Raw genomic sequence first — 23,694 nt, 5'->3', positions numbered from 1 at the left:
TGATTTACTTCAAAATAATTTTATGTTTGTTCAATTTTTACTTATCTACACACACAGGAAGAACTGTTTAACACTCATGTTATACAACAGAGATGGTTGCCAATACTAGGAAATGGGCGCGTCAGGATAGTGGCAGGAAGCATTCCCCACTGTTACTCCTCTACAATATGTATTTTATAAATGAACAGTCAGACATACACACTTCTTATCTGTCTCTGTCTATCCTTCTTGTGGTCAGTTGCCCAAGCAGAAAAATTGTAATGGATGAAAGGAATGAGAAAATACAGAAGGGAATCCACTGTTAGAACTATCAAAGACAGGAAAACATAATTTCACATACAGGTGCTTTTCTTATGTTGCTCAAATAGGAACTTCTCCATGTTTAGTTTGAGTAAATACACAGAATGTAGAAATGGACACAATGGATAGTGCTTTTTTTCCTGCCCATAAAACAGGCAAGTCTACCAGGCTTGCCTGTTTTATGGGCAGGAAAATCTTGATTTCCTAATATACCACAACATCAGACTAACTGAAGCACCAAATCCAACAATGTAAAATTGTCTTGCAGACCTCCAACATTTTGATGGCCTATTTTTCTCCATCACTTAACTCCAGTCAAATATAATAAAGACCTCAAAGGGATAAAAAGGAAAAACCCGAAACACAAATAAAACCCCCTTATTCCTTAAATCATTAGAGGTTAGGTTAAACACAAGTTTACCTGAGGTTCATTATTCACAGCCAACAGGGAAATTATGACCTTTATATAGTTCTTGGATTGTTTTGTGGGGTTTTTTTCACTTCTTGAAGGAATAGGAAGGCAAAAGCATCACTCTGCACAGGCTACAGCTGTATATCTGCTCCACCCTGGACAATGGCCTGCAGGGGAATCTCTTTTCTAGTGCCTGGAGCACCTTTGCATGCTCTTTCACCAGCTCTGGTGTCTGCAGGGTCGTCTCACATATTCCCACTTTTCTTGCTTGGCTATTGTACAGTGTTTTTAATGCCTCCTTAATTATCACAGAGGTGCTACCAAGATTGCTGATTGACTCAGCTTTGGCCAGTTGTGGAACTAATTCTAGCTGGAAACAGCTAGAATTAGTTCCAACCAGCACGGGGGCAGCTTCAGGCAGCTTCTGCATGTGGTGAAGTCACACCTGCAGACCCCCTGTAGGATCCCAGAAGATAAGGGCTAATGTGTTTGTCTCAAACTGTGGTAGCAAGGACTTTGGGTAACAACAGCCAAGGACTGCTGGCAATAACATACTGTGAGAAAGAACAAGATGTGACTGGACAAGGGGCCATACGGAGGTAGGACAGCACTTTTCTGGGACAAAGGTCTTTGATCTACCTCCTGGAGATAAGCACAGCTCAGTACAGCACAAACAGAGAAATGAGGTGCAGAAGCAGGCAGAGACTGCATGGGGGGAACAAGACCACCAAAGACCCCCAAAGCCCTCTGACCCATTTCCAAGACCTGGAAAAACACATAGCGCATGATGACTAATAAACATAGAAAATCCAAAACTTTTCTCCAGGTCAGGGAAAACTTAGCCATTAAAAAGGCACCCAAAACCAAGCCCAAGTGCATGGGTGTCCCCTGGACACACTACTGGCTGGATGAATACTGGAGCCAGGACTGGCTCTCTCTCTTACCCCCTCTCTCTCCATCTTTAATTTGTCTCTTTGTCTCCTTTTCACCCTACCCCTTTATCCAAAATCCACTGCTGTGTACTTACATTAGGAGGTGTAGGACTAACATACCAAACTGCACACCATATTTAATTAACTATCAAAACTTCAAAAGCTTTTGTGGACTCTCTAATTTTAGTTATTCCTTTTGAATAGCATCTACAAATCTTGGGTTCTCCCTTCCCCTTTCAGGTGGGACATCATACTCCAACTTCTAAATCCTTGCCACCTACACCCAATACAAACTATAAAAAGTAAAACTGCATAGAATTCAATCATGTAAACTACTGTAAAATGAAGCTGAAAATAAAAGCATTGGTTTGAAGACAATGAAAGAAAACTATTTACTCAATTCCAATCCACAAGAGACTAGGATCATTCAGTGAACCATCACTCTTCCCTTTAATTCTGATGATTGCCTGCATACTCCCATCACCCAAGTACCTGGCAGTCCAACAGCATCTGGAGACCTGCCAGAACCCCAAGGGACATTTTCAATATAACATCTAGTAGAGCTTAGGATCACAGCAATTTTGTCCTCAGTCTATGTTAATTTGTTTTGAAATTAGTCCCTTAGATTACCTGTCTGATACTAACAGGATAGAATCACTCATAGTCAAGAAAGTGCTGCTTTCCCCTCCCAGGCTTTGCAAAAAGGAGCTCACATCAGCAGCAATTGAGAATGAAACCAGGTGAAAGATGTCCATACAGAAAGGCAAGAGGAACTAGGCACAAAAAATACACAGTGAAGTACTTTAGTCCACCTCCTACAACCTAGCGTAGAATTATGGAGCTGAGCACATGCTAACACAGAAAAGGGTATGATTGTGTTGGGGAACATATAATCTAACATGCTGCCTGACAAATACAGAAAGGCTTAATTGACTAACTGACAAAAGTCCCAACATTTTCATGGCGAAACAAAGAATTAGTAAAAAGCTCACAAGGGTTTGTCTCTGCCTAAAGTTGCAACAAGCACCACAGAAGACACCAAAACCCAGGCTTTGTGGTTTCTCAATGAGAGATACTATATTGTGAGAAGTAACAGCATAATTTACACAAACATCTTCCAGTTAAAAACAGCACTAATTCTCATGAATTTGGGAAAACTATAAACAACATAGTTGTTTATAGAAGGAACAAAAAACATCCTAGATTTTTACAGTAAACAGAGCACAGAATTATTCACTCTTTAAACCCAAAGTACTTGGAACCTCTTACTCATCAGGAAATCATGGGGGTGGAAGGGGAAAAATGTGTAGGGGTGGGACTAAGGCTTGGTACAGACTTCTCCTAAAAACAATCCAGTCCTCTTGGGCAGGAAAGGTGAACTCTTAAAATAACAAACTGCAACCACCATTGTGCACACCCTAACTTGAAAGTGTGTTTCTCATCAATCCTTTTTCTTGTCATCTTTAGGAAACAAAAGGATGGCTCAAACCTGATGGCCACTGAAAAGGACCTGAAACATGCAAAGACAGACTGCACTGTGAAGAAGCTTTCCCTTTTTAAGGATCACTGGCATTCTCTGGTTGAGGTGGTGAAGCCTCATTTGGCAACAAGGCCAACTTCAGGTATTTTCACTTCTTCCTCCCTTTTCATCCAATCTATTTCTTGGTGCCTCTTCTAGGAAAAAAAAAAAACAACAAACCCAAACTGGACTGGTTATGTCATACATTTCACTGAATGAGACTGGCAAACATACCAGTACAAACAAATGAACCAAAGTACTGCACTCTGGAGAAAGAACAAGTGAGTGGAAATAAAATGGACAGCATTTTAATATGAAACTGTAGTCTGAGGTTTCCCAGTTCTGGCATAAAAACAGTGCTCAACTGCATCCTCATGCAGACAAGGAACATCAAAAAACACACTGTGCTTGCTCACAGACAGCATTCAGAGAAGGAGAAATAAAAGCCATTACTCTTGAAACAACAATAGTGAATGGTAACAACAGGAGGAAGAACATGTTAGTAAATACAGTGAATGGCCAATTGTTAAATGAAAAAATATTAAGGATGCTTGCTAAATTTTTTTGAGAAAAATAAGGGAACAGAGAGCACAGAAATCAGTTTTTGTTACTGATCCAGCATACCAGAATGTAACCAAACCCAGCCATTCTCTACTCCTAACTTAATAAATATCAAGTTCAAAGTGTTCAAAGATTCTTCAGGTTAACTACTTTGCAAGTTCTTCTAATGTATAAAGGCACTTATAAGTGCCTTTATACATTAAAATAACCAAAACAAACCACCAGAAACCATCCACCCTTCTCCAAGGGCCAGGGCAGCAAGATAATTTCAGTTAATTGCCAGAAAAGCAATGTCAGGTATGAATTCTGGAGACATTTGCTTAAATTATCTCTTCTTTGCATTCCATAAATAAATTCTAATCAAATTTCAATCTACCATTTCTATTTTGTTTTGATTTAAAATAATCAGAAATTCTTTACACAATTAGAATGTGAAGCTTCTCCTCAAACCATAGTATAAAAAAAATCCTACTTGTTGCTGTTGCAATGCAGTTACCTGTATCAGTAACATTTTCTTTATTCAACAACAGCATTTTCCTTTTACTGGAATTAAAAAATCTCTAACTAGGTATGTGCTCTAACAGATACTTTTTAGCTGAAAAGTTAATCTAATTAACCGCCTACACTAAAAAAACCCTCAGGAGTTCATTTTGACAAGTAAAATCCACCCTAAGAATATCAAAAGAACTCTTTAGAATAATTACTTCTATTTATTTTCTGCAATAAAGCAGTCAGCAGTACTTGGCAAAAGCTTAACAACGACAAAACCAGAATGACTCCATCAAAATAGAACAAAAGTATTATTTTTAAACTGAGAAGAAAAAAAACCCCAGCAAATAACCTATGTAATATAATATTATATTTCAAGTGCAGCCTTTAACTGAAATGCAGTAATACTCAATATCCTTCCTTATAAGACTAGACCAAGACATCAGTAAGTCAGATGTACATGGGAGTACAGATCTGTAATTCAGCCATGCTAGTATTTTTTGGGGAGAGACAACACAAATCAGAACACAGTCCAAGAAGTTCCTGCAGGTCATTGACAGCAACTATTTGACATAAGTGGTAGAAGAGTCAACAAGGAAAGAGGTGTTGCTGGACCTTGTTCAAACAAACCAGGAAGGACTTGGGAGCAGCCTTGGTTGTAGCAACCATGAGATGGTGGAACTCGAGATTCTGTGTAGAGGAGGTAAAGCAGCAATCAGGACTAGAACCCTAAACTTCCAGAGAGCTAACTTCAGCCCCTTCAAACACCTGCTTAGCAGAATCTCATGGATTAGGGCTCTAAAGAAGAAGGAGGTCCAAGAAAGCTGGTCAATATGAAAGCATTATTTATTTCCTCCAAGCTCAAGACCAGTGCATTCCCATGAACCAGAAATGAAGCAACGGGGATAGGAATCCTTTATGGATGAGCAGGGAGTTTCTAACAAAATGAAGAAATAGAAAAACAAAATTTATAGAATGTGGAAAAAGGGACAGGCAATATGGGAGGATGACAGGAACGTTGTCACAGAATGCAATGAGGTGTCACGGAAGGCTAAAACCCACTTCCAGTTGAGTCTGTAAAAGAATATCAAGGACAACGAGCAGGGCTTCTACAAGTAGATCGCCAGCAAAAGGAATACTAGGTAAAATGTGGGGTCACTGTTGCATCAGATAGTTACCCCAGTGAAGGAAGACGGAGAGAAGGCAGAATTATTGAATGCCTTCTTTCCTTCAATGTTAACTGCTGGGGCCAGCCCTCAGGAATCCCAGACCGTGGGGCATGGAGAGGAAGGAAGACCTACCCCTGGTAATTGAGACTTTAACTAGATAGGCTTAACATTCATAAATCCACGGGCCCTGATGGGATGTACACACAGGTGCCAAGGGATATAGCAGATGATGTTGCTAAGCCACTCTCCTTCCTCCTTGAAAAACCATGGAGAGGTGCCTGATGATTGTACAAAGTTAGTCTCATCTTCAGAAATAGCGTGAAGGACCCTGAAAACTACCCTTGATTGCATATTCTTTGGGTGTGTATTTGTCGTGTTACTAAGAAAACCTTAAGAGGGAGGAATAAATTGATTTTTAAAACTACTGCATTTGAATCTCATCCACTCCTCTTCCATAGATTAAAAAAAAAATATATATATATAAATGCAGTGATTTTTACAACTGCAAAGTGAAGTCGGAAGGAAACTGCAGGAGTCCCACAAATCTTCATGGAATACGCAACACCCCAAGCTTCTTTAAAAGCCATGACATTGATATTACAGTATTTCAACTCTGATGTTTTCAGATAGCAAAAAAATTCCTTTGCATTATTGAACTGACACAGTTTGGATTTAATTTTTTTCATTTTTAAGTTAATACATAGCCAGAAATATTAAATATTTATCCCAACAAGATCTTGAAGTTCACTCCATCCCCCACATCTTTTTTTTAAAATATGCAGTCAAAATAATCACAGCTATTTGGTACAGCTAACTGGAACTAAGCTACTTGAGAACTGCTTTGCTTTCCGAATCCACTAATTTCTACATCAAATAACCTCATCTTCTTTCACAGCTACTGTGAAAAAGATCCATGGAAACAAATTCCTGATTTTTTATACAAAGAAAACAATGAAAATTAAGTACACAAAGCAACCAGACTAAAAGATGGCAAGCTTCTGGCAGAGCTAAAAAACCATAATAAACAGCTTATGCTTCAGGTTTAGTTTTTTGAGGGATTACTACTGTATGAGAAAATATTTTTCTGCATACAGTCAACATTTATTCCAGCAGAAGGAGATACTGTCTTAATTCCTCTGGTTATACCACCACAGTCAAAAGAGACGAACGAGCACAGTGGAAGTGTAGGCAAGAGGCAGTGCTAGTTATTTGCCCCTAAGAAGCAACAAACCTTATGGTGCAGCAAGCACAGCTGAGGCAGTGTAGCACCAGCATGGATTATTAGCTCAGTGGAGAATGCCAAAGCACACAAAGCTTACAGCAAGCATTGTGGGCTACACAAAAGGTTAGAAAACATAAGCATGTGCACATGCTTCTATCTACTTAAGCATATTCTGTTTATAGAAATGCCAGATTAAAATATGCAGAAGATTTTTATGCTTTGAAGCAGTATTCTATAGTCTCAAAATTAAAGTAATTGAGGAGTCAATATTTATTAGCATTTCCACAATCTGAGCAGTGCTATTAATAAAATCAGAGCAGATGGAAGCTGCTGTCATATGTTGTTGGGGTTTTTTTTTTCTGGGGCAGGAGGGGGACAAGGCAGTAACAGTTCCTCTACAGGAATTCATATATACCTTCTGATGACTAAATACTCTATTGGGTACTCTTTTTATTCATAGAAAATACTTGCCTCTACAAATCCTTACACTATGAGGCAAGAGCATGTTAGTACCATCTGCATTGGCATAATTTAAAAAAGAAAAAAGCTGATTCTGAACATGTGTTGCTTTTCCATAGAGCTTTGAAAGCAAATCAAACTTTGTCTTGTTAACAATTTTCACATTTTTATATACGCTCTCTAGCTAAAAAATGTCAACACACCAGTAAGAGACAAAGTATATGATGTGATGTATGTCTAGGTTTTAGAGCAGCAAACCAAAAAGGACAGTAGGAGGCTCAACAAACATTTCTAGCATTTTTTCAAGTACCTTTTATCCAAGTTTTCCAAATAAATACACTTATCATTTTTAAGGACTAAAAAAAAAAATTACAAAGCTCAGTATTCTAAAGTTCTCAAGCCAAAACACTTAATGAGCACTGAGCTTTAAAAAAGGATTATTTTCCTTTTTCATATATTTCCCTTTCTATATATGCACACAAATACATGTAAATAAATATAATTTACTTGGGACTTCAACAGATATTCAGAGCTAAAAATACCAGCTTTCGAAGTTATATGAGATGTGATGCAGAATAAAACTCAAGTGCTTTGAAGACAACTATAATAAAATATGAATAAATAAGAGTATTTCTATTTTAACACATGAGGCAGTTGGTCCAGATGAAAGAAAAATAATGTACTCACCACTGTGTTACTTTCTTCTCCCTGCTGCTTCTTCCCTGAGCTTTCAAAGTCAACATTCTGTTTAAGACAAAGGGGCAAATTTTAGTAAACCCTATCACTACTAGATAAGAACAAAGTAGTATTTTATTGTAATGTATCAGACTTTTTTTTGCTTTCATAATTTCGGTTTTATTAAAAGAAAAGCTTTACATGTATATGAACAACAGCTTGAATACTTCAGAGTACTTGAAAGACTTCCAAGACAGCAAAACTGCATACATTCTTTTAAAGGAGATTATTCTTTTGTGTACAAAACATTTCTCTTTACCCTGTTTTTATTTTAAAGCACTCTGTCTGCAGTTGTTTCATTTTTACTCTTTTTATAGTTACTATATTAAAATATTAAGTATCATACAGATTTCTCTTGCACACAGTTCTGAAGAATTCCAAGAAAAAATACATCAAAAATTAACTAAAGATGAAAAGAGTACATTTTTGCTCTGTTAACTTTAGGAGTTTTTGAGAAAGTTGCAACATAAGGCATAACAGATCTCTGATGCTAACTTCACTGACGTAGAACAATTAAAAACAAATGAAAGCATCCAGTGTTTTTGACTGAACACACACAAAAATAGTTGGCTGGAGTGATGGGAAGGATTAATTTGGCCTCCAACAAAGGCAGAAGTAGAACATATCTTCAGAGGGATTAAATGTCAACTGTAGTCAGACAGATCATCTAACCAAACACAAAGTTATGTAGAGCAGATAAGAAGCTAAGTCAAGCAGAGTATAATTTGCCAAATTCTCAGTATCTAGAAAAGAATTTGAGGATCCCAGGTAGTAGCTCCATTCAAAGGATTTGCCTATAAATGGGACTATATTTAATTTCTTTCCAATAAAAGCAGAATTAGGCCACCATAAAATAAATAAATAGATTCTGGAGGAGATTTAAAATGAACTTTTTTCAGGAGAATAGCAAGTTCCTTGTTTTGGGGTAAGAAACAAAACAATGAACTCCCACAGAAGTCAGTACTGCCACAGCAGGACTGCACTACAATCAAATTTTGCATAGCATATGTCCTATTCCTCATTTAGGAGTCACTGGTGTCAGCTTCTGCATTCATACCAAATGAACTCCAATCACTACACTGCACACATCTATACATTTATTTTCAGTAGAAGGGCATCGAAGACATGCAAACAGCAAGGGGTAAATTAATATTAAAGCCAGAAGTCTTTCAAGCTCCCTACTGAAAAAAAAATTCTATTAGTTTAGCCAGCCTCAGAAATGCAGAGTAGAACTCAAGACAATTAAAAAGATCAAGAAAGACATCAATGACCAAACCAGAAACTTGGGCTCTTAGAAGAGGAAGTCAAATTGCCATGGCTGCATACTTCTTTTCTTTCCCACACCAATTTGCTCCTACTGCAAAAACTGTGATCTTTACAAAAGCTATTTCAGAGGCACTGTACACAAACTCCCAAACAGAAGAAATGCAGGTCTGCAATAGTTCTGCTAGGATAAGCAGAATTCATCCAGAGAACACAACAGTGCAGAGCTGGATCTGACAAAGAGACAGTCAGGTGATTGTGCCTCTGACAGATAAAAACTTAAGGTCAAGAGTCTGCAGGCAAAGCATTCACAGTAGAAAAATTATCAAAGAAATAGCTAGCCTTACAATCATCACAAAAACAATAAACAAAAAGAGATTACTCTTGCATCATTTCCTGACACCTGTTTGGCTGCGTCTGTTGAAATGCGTAAAAGAGTAAAATCCAGTGGTAGGCAGTCATTACCATTTGAACTGTTTGCAGACTTCCAACCCAAGCAGAAGGAACTCATCCAACCTCAAACATCCAGAGGCAATAATACAGCAAGTGTGTGCATGAGGGGAAGAATACATAAGGCTACCTGGATATTTCACGTCATGCTGCTTTATAGAGATTTAGCGGTACACGAGTCTCTGAATCAGTTGCAAAATCAAACAAAAGCAATGAACTCAGTGCAAATGTAATGTCACTTGAAACTGTGACACTGAGTCACATAACCTTAAGCTTCAATCAAAAGACAACAGCTCATGATGTGCTGTAACTACAGCTGTAAGCACCAATGAGTGTCCAATAGCAGAAACCTCCTATCACCACACAGTTTGCATGAAACAACCTCTCTAAGAAAATAAACTGGGATATTTGGAGGAGCTCAAAGTAACCATGCACCAGAACTGCAGAAATCTAGAGACACGGGGCTAATGCATTTGTCTCAAACACCAGTAGCAGGGTGGCTGTGGCACCAGCCAAGGACTGCTGGCAATAACATACTGTGAGAAAGAACAAGATGTGACTGGACAAGGGGCCATACGGAGGTAGGACAGCACTTTTCTGGGACAAAGGTCTTTGATCTACCTCCTGGAGATAAGCACAGCTCAGTACAGCACAAACAGAGAAATAAGGTGGAGAAGCAGGAAAGGACTGCATGGGGGGAACAAGACCACCAAAGACCCCCAAAGCCCTCTGACCCATTTCCACAAGGACCTGGAAGAATGGACTGTGAGTAGTAAGTAATTTACATAGTGTGACATTCCCAGGGCAGGGAAAGCTTATCTACTAATAGGTACCCTGATCTAAACCCAGGAAGTGGCCCCAGGACATGCCATCAGCTGAACTGATGCTACAGCCAGGACTGGTAATCTCTTTCCTTCTTTCCTTCCTTTCTCTCCCTTTTTAGTTCATCTCTCTCTCTTCCCTTACACCCTACCCCTTTATCTAAAATCCAGGGTCATGTGTGCTTATATAAGAGGCCAGTGTACTAACATACCAATTTCCAAGTCAAGTGTGCAATTTACTAATAAAACTTCATAACCTTTTGTGGATCATCTGACTTCTCATTCCTTTCAACCAATGAGTACCTACAAATCTCAGGTGCTCCCTTCTCCTAAGGGTGTAACATCACAAAGACCTCAGCTAGTTCAGTTCAACACTTTTTTTGGTTGTTTTGCGGAAGTGGTAACAGGTGCTTTAGACAACTAGTGGTTACTTACCCTCAAGGTAAAAATACCTAATGAAATCTTATTTAACCATACTCTAGCAAATTATATCAATCACATCAGACTGAGTCTCGAAAAACTTTAGCACTCAGTTTTATGGAGAGAGTATATTTGGGGGAACTATTTTTTGTATCCATCCTGTTTGTACTCTTTCTTAATTAAAACCCAAATACTACTGGAAATGTTTGCCAGCTGGACTGCCAGTCTGACCCAGAGCAGCCATTCCAATCACTGCACTCCAGGGGTTGTTGCTCACAACTAAGTGGGCAAGTACTTCTCAATTCACTAAGTATTTAATTTCCAACTTTAATTTCCACTGGTTTTAGCCTACAGTGGGTGAAAACAAGGAAGACAGCCTAATAAAAATTGTGAAAGACTGTCTGAGCTGCCAGAGATCAGGTTAGGAAAACTAAAGCACCGGTAAAATTAAATATGACCAGGGCCATCATGGGCAACTAGAAAAGCTTCCACAAGATGGCTTCTTTGTCATACAGAAGGAATTGGACAAACTTCAGAAGCAGATCCACGAGAATCTCAAAGTTCAACGAGGCCAAATGCAAGGTCCTGCACTTGGGACGGGGCAATCCCGCACTTAAACAGACTGGCAGGCAAACTCACTGAGAGCAGCCCTGTCAAGAAGCACTTTAGGGTTCTCCTAGAGAAAAAGCTGAACAGTATGTGCTCACAGCCCACAAAGGCAACGGTATCCTGGTCTGTATCACCGAAGGAGGTGATTCTGCCCCTCTCCTCTGCCCTTGGAGCGTTCCCCACCAGGAGTACCATGCCCAGTACACGAAATTCTTTACCATAAGGGTGATGAAGCACTGCAACAGACTGCCCAGAGAAGTTCTGGATGCCCCATCCTTGGGAGTGTCCAGAAAAGGAGGGTGTGAACTTGATGATCTTTAAGGTTCCTTCCTTTCACAAGGAAGATGATCTCTATTATTTCTATAGGCACATGGGTGATAGAACAAAGACTATGAAAATGTGGCTCTCCTTCAAAGAAAATAAGAACTGATTACCTGGGACATGGAGAAGAACAAAGCATTCAATTACTTTTTTGTCTCAGTTTTCACCTGGAAGTTCTCCAGCCACCTCACCAGAACTGCAGAAGACTAAGAAAGGGACTGGAAGAATCAAGATCTAACTATGTGCTGTAGAAGAAGATCTGGTTTTTGACCATGTAAGTGAACATGGAAGGTCACAAGTCCATGGGAACTGATAAAGTACATCCATAGACCCTGAAAGAATTGACAAAAGAAGTAGATAAACCACTACCTATCATACTTGAGAAGTTGTAGAAGTTGTAATGACTGGAAAGAGGACACATAACCACAAATTTTTAAAAGGAAAATAAAAACCCATAGAATTTACAAGTCAGTTAGGTCTCACCTCACCGCTCATAATGAGGAGACCCTCCTGAAAACTTTGTTAAGGCACACAGAAAACAAGGAAGTGATTTGTGACATCCAGTATGTCTTCAGTAAGGGGAAGTCATGTCTGACAAATGTGGCTGCCTTCTACAATGGGGCTACAGTTCTCCTCAAATCCTCAGAATTCTTTTAATTCGTTTTGGAGGTCAGCTTGGAAAGAATAGTGATGTACCCAGAACATGTAGCAAACTTTCACACAACAGATCAGGATGTAAGGTTATACTTCAGTACAGTGAATGAGGCCCAAGCAGTTTTTACTTCCTCCAAACTGTTTAAGGAAACAAAAACAAAAAACAAACCAAACCAACAAACAAACCCCCCAAAACAAAAAAACAAACAACCATGATAATAACCAAAACAATAACAAAACAAAAGAGAGAGCAAGAGAGAGTGGGTAAACCACAACATGCTCTTCATTTCAGGAAAGGTTGGAAATAGGTATCTTAACTTCCTGCTTCAGAGACATTTCAGGCAGCCTCTACCCCTAGATAACTATCCTCCATTCTAAATACTGAAAACAGTAAAACCAGTAAAATATTTATTTAAATATCTCCGGGAGAGTATTACAGAATCCAGATTACCTGTGCTTGTCCTTAAACATCCATTAATATTCAGCAAGAAAGTATATTTAGCTAAAAAGACTTTAGACTGATCAAAATCATCCATACCAGAGACACATATTAAGCAGAAAGAGATCCCACACTGAACCACTAAAATCAGTCTAGTAAACCAAGAACAATTTTAGGGCAAGATCAGCTGTTTTTTTTCCCTTTGGAATGGGGATGAGGAAGATGAGGCATTCCAATGACTGAGAAAGAGCAACTGTATTCACCATTGGTATCACTGTACAAGAAGACTTTGCCTGCCAAAGGATACCAATAACCAGATTTTATTTTTTTTAAGCTGTCAGGGGAGTACATGAAAATTAGCATAATCATTTCATATTCAATAATAAATAAGTTTTACTGTCAGTGTTTACTTGCAAGATTCTAATTCACAACCTGCCACATTGGAGGGAAATGTGTGCCTTACACTGAGCTAGCTTGAACAAACAAAACATATGATTTTGATTGAGGAAACAAAAGTTAAACACAGCTGAGAAAATATTTATCTCTAGACAGTGTATCTTTTAAAATTAAACATATTTTGCACAAAGTAGAAAGGCCTGTAGACCACAGACTGCTTAGTCCATCTCAGATTCCCGACTGGGGAACAAGGAAGGATAAGAGAGAAGGACCAAGCAGACACAAAGGATCCAGAGAACACCCCCAAAAACATCTTGCTTTTCCTGGAAGCAGATGCTGTCATCCTGTCCCACTGTTTCTTGTTGTTTCAGTATCTGAAACAAAGACAGACATTTAGAGTGAAGCAAAGAACATGGAACTGTCTCATTGACAGAAATCTAGCAAGTTTCAGGGAGCAGAACTATCTTTTTATTGATTTGAAGTGGTCAAGTCTAAGATGTTAATAACAAAACATTACCTCAAGCAGCATGACACTGACCTACTTGAGGATTTGTTACCTCCTAGTACCAATGCTGTCAGAGCTGCTGACAACCAGAATCCTTTAATGCAAGAAGAGGACAGCTGATAGCACATTCTAAGGAGGGACACAAAGGTTCACATTTGCTTCCAGAATGCCCCAAAATAACCTGCTGGTGTACTGCAGGGGACATGCAGTTCAAAAGTGTTCTGCCAAGGGCTAAGGATATGCTTACCAACATAGGGAATGCAAAAGGCATTATGACAGGTCCCTGGACTGCCTAACTTGCTATATGACTTATATCTTAATAGTTTCACTATTCTGCCAGATCATCTGCAGTTCTATTAGAGGTCTTTTTAATTATCTTAAAACTTCATGGACTGCCCAGAGTGCAATAAAGTAAAATTTTGTTATTTTCCATATCACAATGGCACTTTTGCACAAGACAGTTAAGGAAACACATTCATACCTGTGAACACACAAATAAATCAGAGCTGCTGGATTTTGTGGTTGACCACTTTTCCTTGGGAAAGCTGGTCAAAAAAGGATCTCCAAGGCATAAATGAAGACTGCACCTGCGTCCTCATTTTTTTAAAGGCAACATTTCCACCTCTGTGGATATAGCTACAAAAACCTTATCTAAGTATTCTGAGTGCAAATTGTGGTTTTGCAATAAAACAAACAGACCTAGGAAAATCTGGTGTTCAGAACTCCCTTTTATAACAGTACAGAAATGACCAATATGTTGGCATTTGATCTCATCAGTGAAAAACCACTATAATGCATATGCACCAGATGGGAGAAGTTTTGGATCTCATCAAACTGCAAAAAATCATTTACGAATCAAGATGCCTGTTTCCCAAAGCATAAGCCTCAGCTCATATGCTCTGAAAAGTTATTCAGTATATAAAGAACAAAGTACCATGTTATTATTAAACAAAACCAGTTAGATCTACAACACCCTCAGAACAGCCGTTGCAGGTAAGAATCACATTGTGACTTGTAATTGCCTTTAAACCAGATTATTCTCCAGAGGAGCAGTAAGATATAGCACTATTTTACTTTCTTTCCCAAACACTGAAAACTGCAGAATGATGGAGGTTCTTAGGCACCTTACCAGATCATATGGTCCAACCTACCACCCAGCCTACCACATCAGAGCAAATCAACATTACATGCTACAAAGCCAAATGCTACTTTTGAGTTAAGGTCAATGCCTTACAATGCCTTCATAAAAAAGGAAGCAGATCAGTTGGATTATTTGGAAACATTTCCAGAGGAGAAAGCTGAGACTTAGTGGTTTTTGTTAACCGCAGTGGTACAAGGTTCTGCGTCTCCACTCTTGCAAAATTGTCTACTCAATGTAATTACTATCTTAGGTAGTCATTTTCCAAGTCTTATTAAAGCAACTGAATAATCACATATTGATTCAATCATATATGAATGCATAATGTAAAATGTTGCAGCTCACATTTAAAAAAAGGTATCATGTAAATCTCTTTGCAGAACAAAGACAGCTTATATCAATACATTCTACTTTACAGAAAAGTAGGGTTGGTTTTCACAGACTTGTAATTTATTAAAATCTATAAGCGAAGGTTGCTTTCCAGAAGGGTAAATGTGAGGGGAATTAAACTGTTACTCTATGCTGTTCCTAATCATTCTGCTTAAGGCATTACTAATGTATACTGTTTCTGTTACTTGATGACATCACATTAGCTCAAGTAACCAGAAACCAAGATAGAAATGAAAACATAGAAAACACAAACAACACTGGTTTTCTACTCCCAACTTAATGCTAAAAGTTAAGAATTTTAGGAAGGCTTTAAAACATCGCTATTCACAGTGTCCTTAAACAATATTTTCATTTAACATACACCTGTCATAACACAAAGGTTTAGTGATCCCTTAATAACAACTTGATTCTTCTCTTTGAAGTATACAATATAGCAGTAGCTGAACTGAATAAAAAATAACACAAAAAAAAAAAAAAAAAGAAGCCACAAAAAAAAACCAAACAACCATGCACAACAGAAAACTACCAGAGGTGATTTTGTAGACCACTTATCTTGGCCACACAGATCACTCTTGGGAACAAAACCAACATATTTCAGAATAGCAACAATCTGTACCCTGTGCAGCATCACAATTCTTTACCAAACCATTTTTGTAAAAGTGACAGTGCGCTAGCTCAGCGACTAAAAGTGAGCAGCTGTGCCAAGCTACACAATGAAGTCCAGTTAACCCTGAAGAAGTTCTGTTGATAGTGATAACAGAAAGAATCCAACTTGATTTAATATAGGAATTTTAAAAAGAAATTTTTTTAAGCTACGACTTTCACACAAGCTTCAGCCATTTCAGAGATTTCCACTGCTACTACAGAACTGACATTAACTTTTGCGAGAACTGAACATATCTATGTGACATCAGAAGGCCAATTAGCACCGCAATGTGACACAAGCACTCAGTCTAACAAGAGAGACTGCAAACCCAAGAGAAAACTATTTAGATCTGGTGCCCTCACCCTATGCTCCTATGTGGCCCTTCATTCTTTAGTTTCCCATCAGCACATGGATCCCAGACAGTGAACACTCCAAAAGGTCAAAGCTTTTTCAGTCCTGTTGTTGTTAGCCACAGTAAATGTGGTCAAAACTCAGCTGCAGAACAAGAGAGACTGATAAGGGGAAAGATGAGAAACATGGAAAATTTGGAAAACAAATGACTAAGAGAATAAGAATACATCGAACAGAATATACCTATTGAATCAGTAGTAATATTTATAACTTAATCATATATACACACTAAACAACACCAGAATGTATACCACTGTTTCCATAAAGTCATACTTGATCAAAATTAAGTATATGGTTCACTTGTATTATGCTATTATCATGATCCTAATTTCTTTTTGCCTACTGCCATTCATCAGATAAACCCTTTTTTCTTCCCCACTTCATCACACCCATATCTTTTATTAGATATTGAAATACTTCAGGAAGGGACAAATCTAATTTTGTTTGTGCAGTACTTCAGAAATATGGCACCGAGTCTTATAGAGACCATGGGCATGCATGAAATGCTGGTGGCAGCCAACACCCACACTTCTGTGTGCAAACAGCACTTGACTAAATATTGCCTCAAGTAGATGGCTCACTAACAGATGACATGATAGCTACTTAATATGAGGAAAAAAGAAGTGATCTAGATACACTATAGCAAGTGCATGCAAGCATGAGAGAAAACACAGGGAATAAAAACCTGTATACTCAATTCTCCAAAAACATGTGAAACTTAAACAAATAAATCCTAGTACAAGTCCTCCATCTGAATGAACCCAAGATGGTCACAGTGTATTCTTGTCCTGAAAGACAATCTACCTAAGGTTCAAGTCCTCTTGGACAACATTTTGAATATAGGTTTCCAGTACTGCAAATGAACCACCTATTGCTTACACCCCAATAGTAAGACCAATAAAGATGGTCTTACTATATATTTCTCTCCATTTAACATCTAGGCAGTGAGCCATTTGACACACCTCCTGTATCAGGCGGATACTCTGCCAGTTATGACAGAGCTTACGCACAAAACCAAACCCCAGAGCTGTTTCAAACCAATAAAATACAGATGGTCATGACAGAATTCAGACTACAAATTTTACCAATTCTGAGAATGTTTGTGGCATCAAATGTTTGAATTCATCTTGTGCTTGTGGCCTTTCATGGCTACTGGTTGGTCCAGGAGGTACTACAACACAGTTTGAATCGTTAAATAGCTGAGGCTTTATACTAGAAATTATCTAATTATGCATAAAATAATGAATTCTTAGAAGTAATAAGACCTAAGTTGTCTTAATATATTATGAAATTGAAATTCGGAATTGGATGAATCTTTTACATTTCACATTAATCAAAAACATAATTTTATATAATAATGGAAATTTCATATTTAAATTGTCTCAAAAAGAGAAGAAACTAACAGCAAACAGTTGCTGTTGTATATAATTGTATACTTAATTATAGATCTCACACTACCAGCCAAGTCATTGTTAGGGTATGTAAATTCCTGAGTTCTCTTTCCTTTCAGGGCAGAGGTGAGCAGGGCTAGACAAGCAACACTTAAAGCTATTTTTAGAAGTCATTTCCCCCCCACATGTGTAGAGGCATAACTTTCCAATTAAGAATTGCTATTATGAACCTTTTACTTCCTTCTGCATTTATTTTGTTCCTCACTGCTTTACCAAATTGAATTAGGAAGACATCACTGGCCAGTTTGATTACAAATACAATCAGCAATCTGACAACATGCTTGCAAAATTTCTAAATATTCATAGCCACTGAGGAAATTAACTTCAGCTATGCTCTTAACATGTGAAATGAAACAAAAATATTTGTGTGTTATTGCTTTTCTGAGTGGGTTTAAATTGAAAAAAAAAAAAATCAGATACTTTTTACAGCTTCAACTGTCAATTATTGCTCAAGCCAACTTGAAAGTCAGTGTTGTCTATAAACAGTAACAAAGACACCAGGAGAAATAATATATTTCTATATTGAAAGCAGAAATTATACAGTGGAGCAGCAACAATGAATATTCAGAAATATGAATTTTTAAAAACACTGATCTGAATTAAGGATATATCCTAAAGGCAAATGTCCAGTATCAAAACTTTTTTGTAAGCTCTGGACAATTGAACAGGTGTCTTCCTGGAAGCTGGTGTTTCCTGTTTGAATTGATATTAAATTTTTAACCAACTACAACTGCTACCGATTATGACTAAACATATAAAACATCAAACCAGTAAGTATTTTTACCCTACTACACCTCACACAGGCATGCACCATCTGTCACTGAGGTCTGATCTGTAACTCCGTGACATTATCACATTACTCTTGAAAAGACTAATGCTACTGCCTAATCTCATAGTTTGAGCCAATTTCTAAACACTAAGCCTTGGCTTGCTGTCAGATCTCACTACCTGCCTGAGAACAAATGATGGCACACAATTGTAACTTTTTATCATATAATTTAAAGCTGCCCAACCCCTTTGTCACAGCTAATTTATATTCTGCAAATACTGTTATAGGTGATTTGTTTCACAGACGAAAACAAGCTACAGAATCCCCCTGGATTTTTGCTATGTAACAGGATAACAATCCTCCTCTAACACACAAAACAATCAAGGCCCATAAGCTACCTGAACTAAAAGACAAACAGCTCATTAAGGTAATAAAAAAATTCTGTTGTTTGAAATTGCACAGCTGCAAGGTAATTAATCTCCAGCTCTCAATATAATTTGAGGAAATTAATATGCTGAATTTAATTGATTGGAAAATAGTCCTAGTTGTTCCTGTCTTAAAAAAAAAACCTCTGCTGATTGAACTTGAAGTAACCAATGCAGACATAGCTTCTCAATCTGAAAAAAAACAAACCCATAATTGTTACTTAAAAATCATGTGTGGACAGCAGTCTCTGGAAAGAAGCAGGATATGAGCTTGTTATATTCCCTCCAATAATGAGATTGCAGTGAGGGTTGTTTTGTCTCAGTTCCTAACCTTTTTTTATTAAGTTTAATTTAAACCAACACAGCATCACACACAGAAATAGCTATTTGTGTGTAGTCTGCAGTATCATATACTGATAGAAGCACTACCAAAATGCATGCCCTAAAATGCATAGAAGATAATATCCATACATCTTCCAAAATCCTTTTTGTTGTAGTTGCCCATTCCAGTTCAAAAGGTCTTCCAGTAATAAGTGAAATGCACTATTAGATCTGATAGCCAAACAATGGAGGTCCTTATGGGTTTCTGGCTTCTAGATACTGGTCCATCCTCAGTTCTGAGTAAAGACAAAAACAATCAGATATGAGCTTTAAAAACAACCTAACATTAATCTAAAATTAATCTTTTTTCTGGATCTTCCAGATCTTCAACAAGCTAGTACGAGATCTAGGCAAACCAATTAAATCTGTATTTAAAGCTTTCTAGCAATAAAGCAAGTCACCCATTTATTTGCAGATTACTGGATTCTAATTTCTAGGAGAAAAACTGTTAGATGACACCTCTGTGCAATAGTCTGCCTAGCAATAAGATACAGTTACTAAAAAAGAGAATAAAATCAACCCTTTCCAACAGGTTGATTCCTAACATGCCAGTCAGCTCTGATAGCAGTTGAAAAAGCACTAGAATATTCCCTACTATGGAAAAAACCTCAGTACTGAAGATCAATAGTGCGATTAATGGACTCATTTCATTCTAGGTACCAGCTTGCATTTTAATACTATTAAGGGTTTAGAACTTAGACAGACTTGCAATGAGGGACCAAATGACTGAACAGTTTTCATGCATGTGCTCCACAACAATGCACACAGTCCAGTTTTCCCATAAAATTACAGAAATCCAAAAAATAATTCACATGAAATTTATCTTTTCTGGTGTTAACAAATAGTATGAGACTGGGCAGAGAACAATCATTAACAGTATGGCACATAAAAACAGAGACCAGAATGAGCATCAGGAGTTAGACAGCAGTAGTGTTATTAGCACCTCATTTAAAAAGAAACACACATTTTCAACTGCTTTGATTAGACTAGCAGACCAGCATCTATATCTGGAATAGCAAATACTGAGAGACAGAGCTTAACCAATTTATCTAACACCTACTCATTAGTTTAAGACTAATGAGACTTAAACTTAAATCTTGCTAGATGTAAAAATGCCTGGGTAATCACACCCTACAGATACCAAATCTTTATCTCCTATGGTTACTGTTTGCTTTAAATGCATGTGAAGAAAACTACAGTTCACATGCTTGAAAATGAGGAGCCTTGACCCTAAATAAAAATTTGACTCTTCCAGAGGTATGGGAATAAAATGGAAAAAAGAAAAGAGAAATATCAAAATATAAAAAAGGGAAAAGAAAAGCTGGGTTGGATTGCTAATATCTCCTGTCAGTCCAAGATTTCTCAGAGACCTAGTACAGGCCCACAGGTGATCCTTCCAGTGACAAAGTACTCAATAATGGTGAGAGCCCCTAAACAGTCACTTCCCTTGCTTCCTTACCTTTCCACTGTGGTTTCTTCTGCTGTTGGTCAGCCTAATCTTCCACACTCTTCTGCTGTTTCTTCTTTTTTTCATAACCCAAGTTGCTTCCCCTGCCTTTCTAATACTAGTGTCCCTGACATGCTTCCATCTAAAAAAATGTTCCAGATAAGCACAGTTGGCGATTATCTACTTACATTCAATCCATATAAAACCAAACATAAAAACATTGTTGCTGATGGTCGAGTTTATCACATGCTTTGCTTACTTCTGGAAATCACCAGTACCATGTCCATTACTCTGAACCACAACTCTGCTTGCTTCTTCATCCTTTGAATCCCTGTAGTCACATCTGTCCCCAAACACCCAAAACAAAACTTTAACCACCCCCCAAACTTATACCTACTACAAAAATAATTTCTAGGATGCTGCTTAAGTGTATTGTTAGTTTAAGTACTTCTATTTTGCCCCTTTTCCTTTGAAGACATAAGCAGTTTAATTCTCTTATTTTTCAAGCTATTTTCTCATTTAAAATTAAAAGGGAGACTCCTCAATCAATAAAGTTAGCTTCTACCACCATCTATTTAGTCTCCTGTGTTGTAAGATATAGTCTGGAAGTATTCTATTTCCCATTTGTTAGAGGTGGGGCAGTTATCCTCTGCTAATTGGGCAGTTTTCTATATCTCTCCCACAACCAATCCTTCCTCCAGAGAGACATCTTCTGTTCATGGGCTATTGAGTGTCACTGCATGACTGATAAAATTACATCATCCCCACTGTGAGATACTGCGCCCAGGGGGAGGAGCCAAGCATTCCTACCTGGATACAATCTGAGATTTGGAACACCAGAGCAGCCTTTTCCCACTAGATTCCCAGAGGAGCAGCTGTCTTCTCCACTGGATTCCCAGAGGAAAACTAAGCTCATCTACACCACCACAGGACCTTCAGAGGAAAACTCCACCCTTCTACAGGACCACTGCTCCAACAGAACCACACCTGTCACTGCAGGAAGACTGCAGCCACCATTTAATGGGAGTGCTACCAACACCCTGACCCACAGGGTGCCAAGTCGTATTCTGATTCTGTCAGAATAGGTTTTTTTTGTTTTGTTTGTACAATTACATTTATAACTAGTTTATCTAGTAAAGAACTGTTATTCCTTTTCCCATACCTTTGCCTGAGAGTCCCTTAATTTCAAAATTATAATGATTTAGAGGGAGGGGGTTCACATTTTCCATTTCAAGGAAGACTCCTGCCTTCCTTAGCAGACACCTGTCTTTTCAAACCAAGACACCTAGTTTCACCAATTTTTCAGAGCAACTCTCAACAGCATTCCCATATAGATATATAAAATGTATTCATTGCGTATTCCTTGGTATTTTCCTCATTTCTTGCCTTCACAACAATGCTTATAAATAAAATCCCAACACCTACCAGGCTGCTGTTGTGCAAACACTACTGCTCATCAAACTAAATAGCGTTTACCATCACCATCCTGCACATCATGTGCTCCTCTACTAAACTAAGTCACCCTAACCTGTTCTGAAGGACACTCAACCTGATGTCTATCCTACACTTGTGTTGAAGCATGAGAGGCAATTCCAGTTTGTTTACTGAAACTCCTTTAGATTACACAAAGGGTAATCATAATGCTTTGAAATATAATTGATTTTACCCATCCTGAATGAAAATGCACTACATATGTTACACCTATACAAATAAATGCATAACAACCAAATAGTACAGCTACGCTGGTACAAACATTTAGGCTTTCTAAAAAGAGAATTTAAAGCAGACATATCTACCTGGTCTGTTTCTTTACTGTTCCAAATCATAGTAAGCAAAAATACAAATTAAGTTTAATAAAAAAAACATAAAACCAAGAGAAGAAATACTTTGAGTCCCGATTTTTTTATTCAGGGAGAAGAATAAGCCCACAGATCTACCATGAGAGGCAGGAGTCAACTGATTATCTTGATACCTGCAAGAAGGTAAGTTTTTTCCCCCTTGTGCTCCAGTTAAGTCAGCTACAGAATCATAGAATGGCTGGTGCTGGAAGGGACCTTAAAGATCATTAGTTCCAACCATTTTGCCACAGGCAAAGGCACTTTCCACTAGATCAGGTTGCTCAAAGCCTGATCTAGTCTGGGATGGGTCATTCCCAGCTCCTCTGGGCAACCTGTTTCAGTACCTCACAATCCTCACAGGAAAGAATTTATTTCTAATATCCCATTTAAAATTACCCTCTTTCAGTTTAAAGCCACTCCCCTTGTCCTATCACCACACACTCTTGCAAAAAGTCCCCCTCCATCCTTCTTTAGGTGCCCTCCAGATACTGAAAGGTGCTGTAAGGTTTCTCTGGAGCCCTCTCTTTTCCAGGTTGAAGAACCCCAGCTCTCTCAGCCTGTCTTCACAGAAGAGGTACCTTAGCCCTTCAATCATTTTCATGGCCCTACATGAAACAGACCTACTATAAAAGGTCCAAACTTTCAGAAAGTTTTCCCTCTGGATTTGAGGGGAGGTATTATTCCAGAATAAATTACAACATTTGTAACTGTGAATAGAGATTCAGAACAACCCTGGAATACTTTTTACTTGAAGTCTACATTTCAGCACAAAAAAGTAAGGAAGGATTGAAGCAAAAACCATATAAATATCTAAACTGAGCAAGAACATTCTCTTGGTTGAATTTTACATTGCTTGGTATTAGCAAAAAGACCAGAGGGGCTTCTCTGCCAAACCTCAGAGAGTCAAATGAACCAGATTTGTACCCCCAAACAGCAGCAGTTAAATGCAAAAGATAAGCAGAGCTCCTTTCTCACTTAGACAACTAGTTCAAGGGGTAGAGAAAGAGAACACAAGGGTAAAACAAGAGTTTTACATTATATTCTAGGGAAAATATTAATCCTCTACCAAAAAAGCCAGAATGAACCTAACTAATTACAGGATAACAGTCAAACAATTTTCCA

General features: G+C 38.0%; 1 protein-coding gene across 9 annotated transcripts in view; it reads right to left on the bottom strand.

Annotated features, from left to right (window-relative positions):
• Positions 1-23,694, bottom strand: part of ERBIN (erbb2 interacting protein) — a 114,952-nt gene that overhangs the window by 65,585 nt on the left and 25,673 nt on the right. For all 9 annotated transcript variants that reach the window (XM_039709981.1, XM_039709977.1, XM_039709983.1 and 6 more), the window contains one exon: positions 7,751-7,807. The gene's annotated coding sequence lies outside the window, so the exon portion shown is untranslated. The remainder of the gene's footprint in view (positions 1-7,750; positions 7,808-23,694) is intronic.

This window comes from Passer montanus, unplaced genomic scaffold (genome assembly GCF_014805655.1).
Source record: "Passer montanus isolate IOZ18808 unplaced genomic scaffold, ASM1480565v1 scaffold22, whole genome shotgun sequence".
Taxonomy (NCBI): Eukaryota; Metazoa; Chordata; class Aves; order Passeriformes; family Passeridae; genus Passer; species Passer montanus.
Note: the sequence above shows the minus strand (reverse complement) of the source record. Positions and strands in the feature narration are given on the sequence as shown.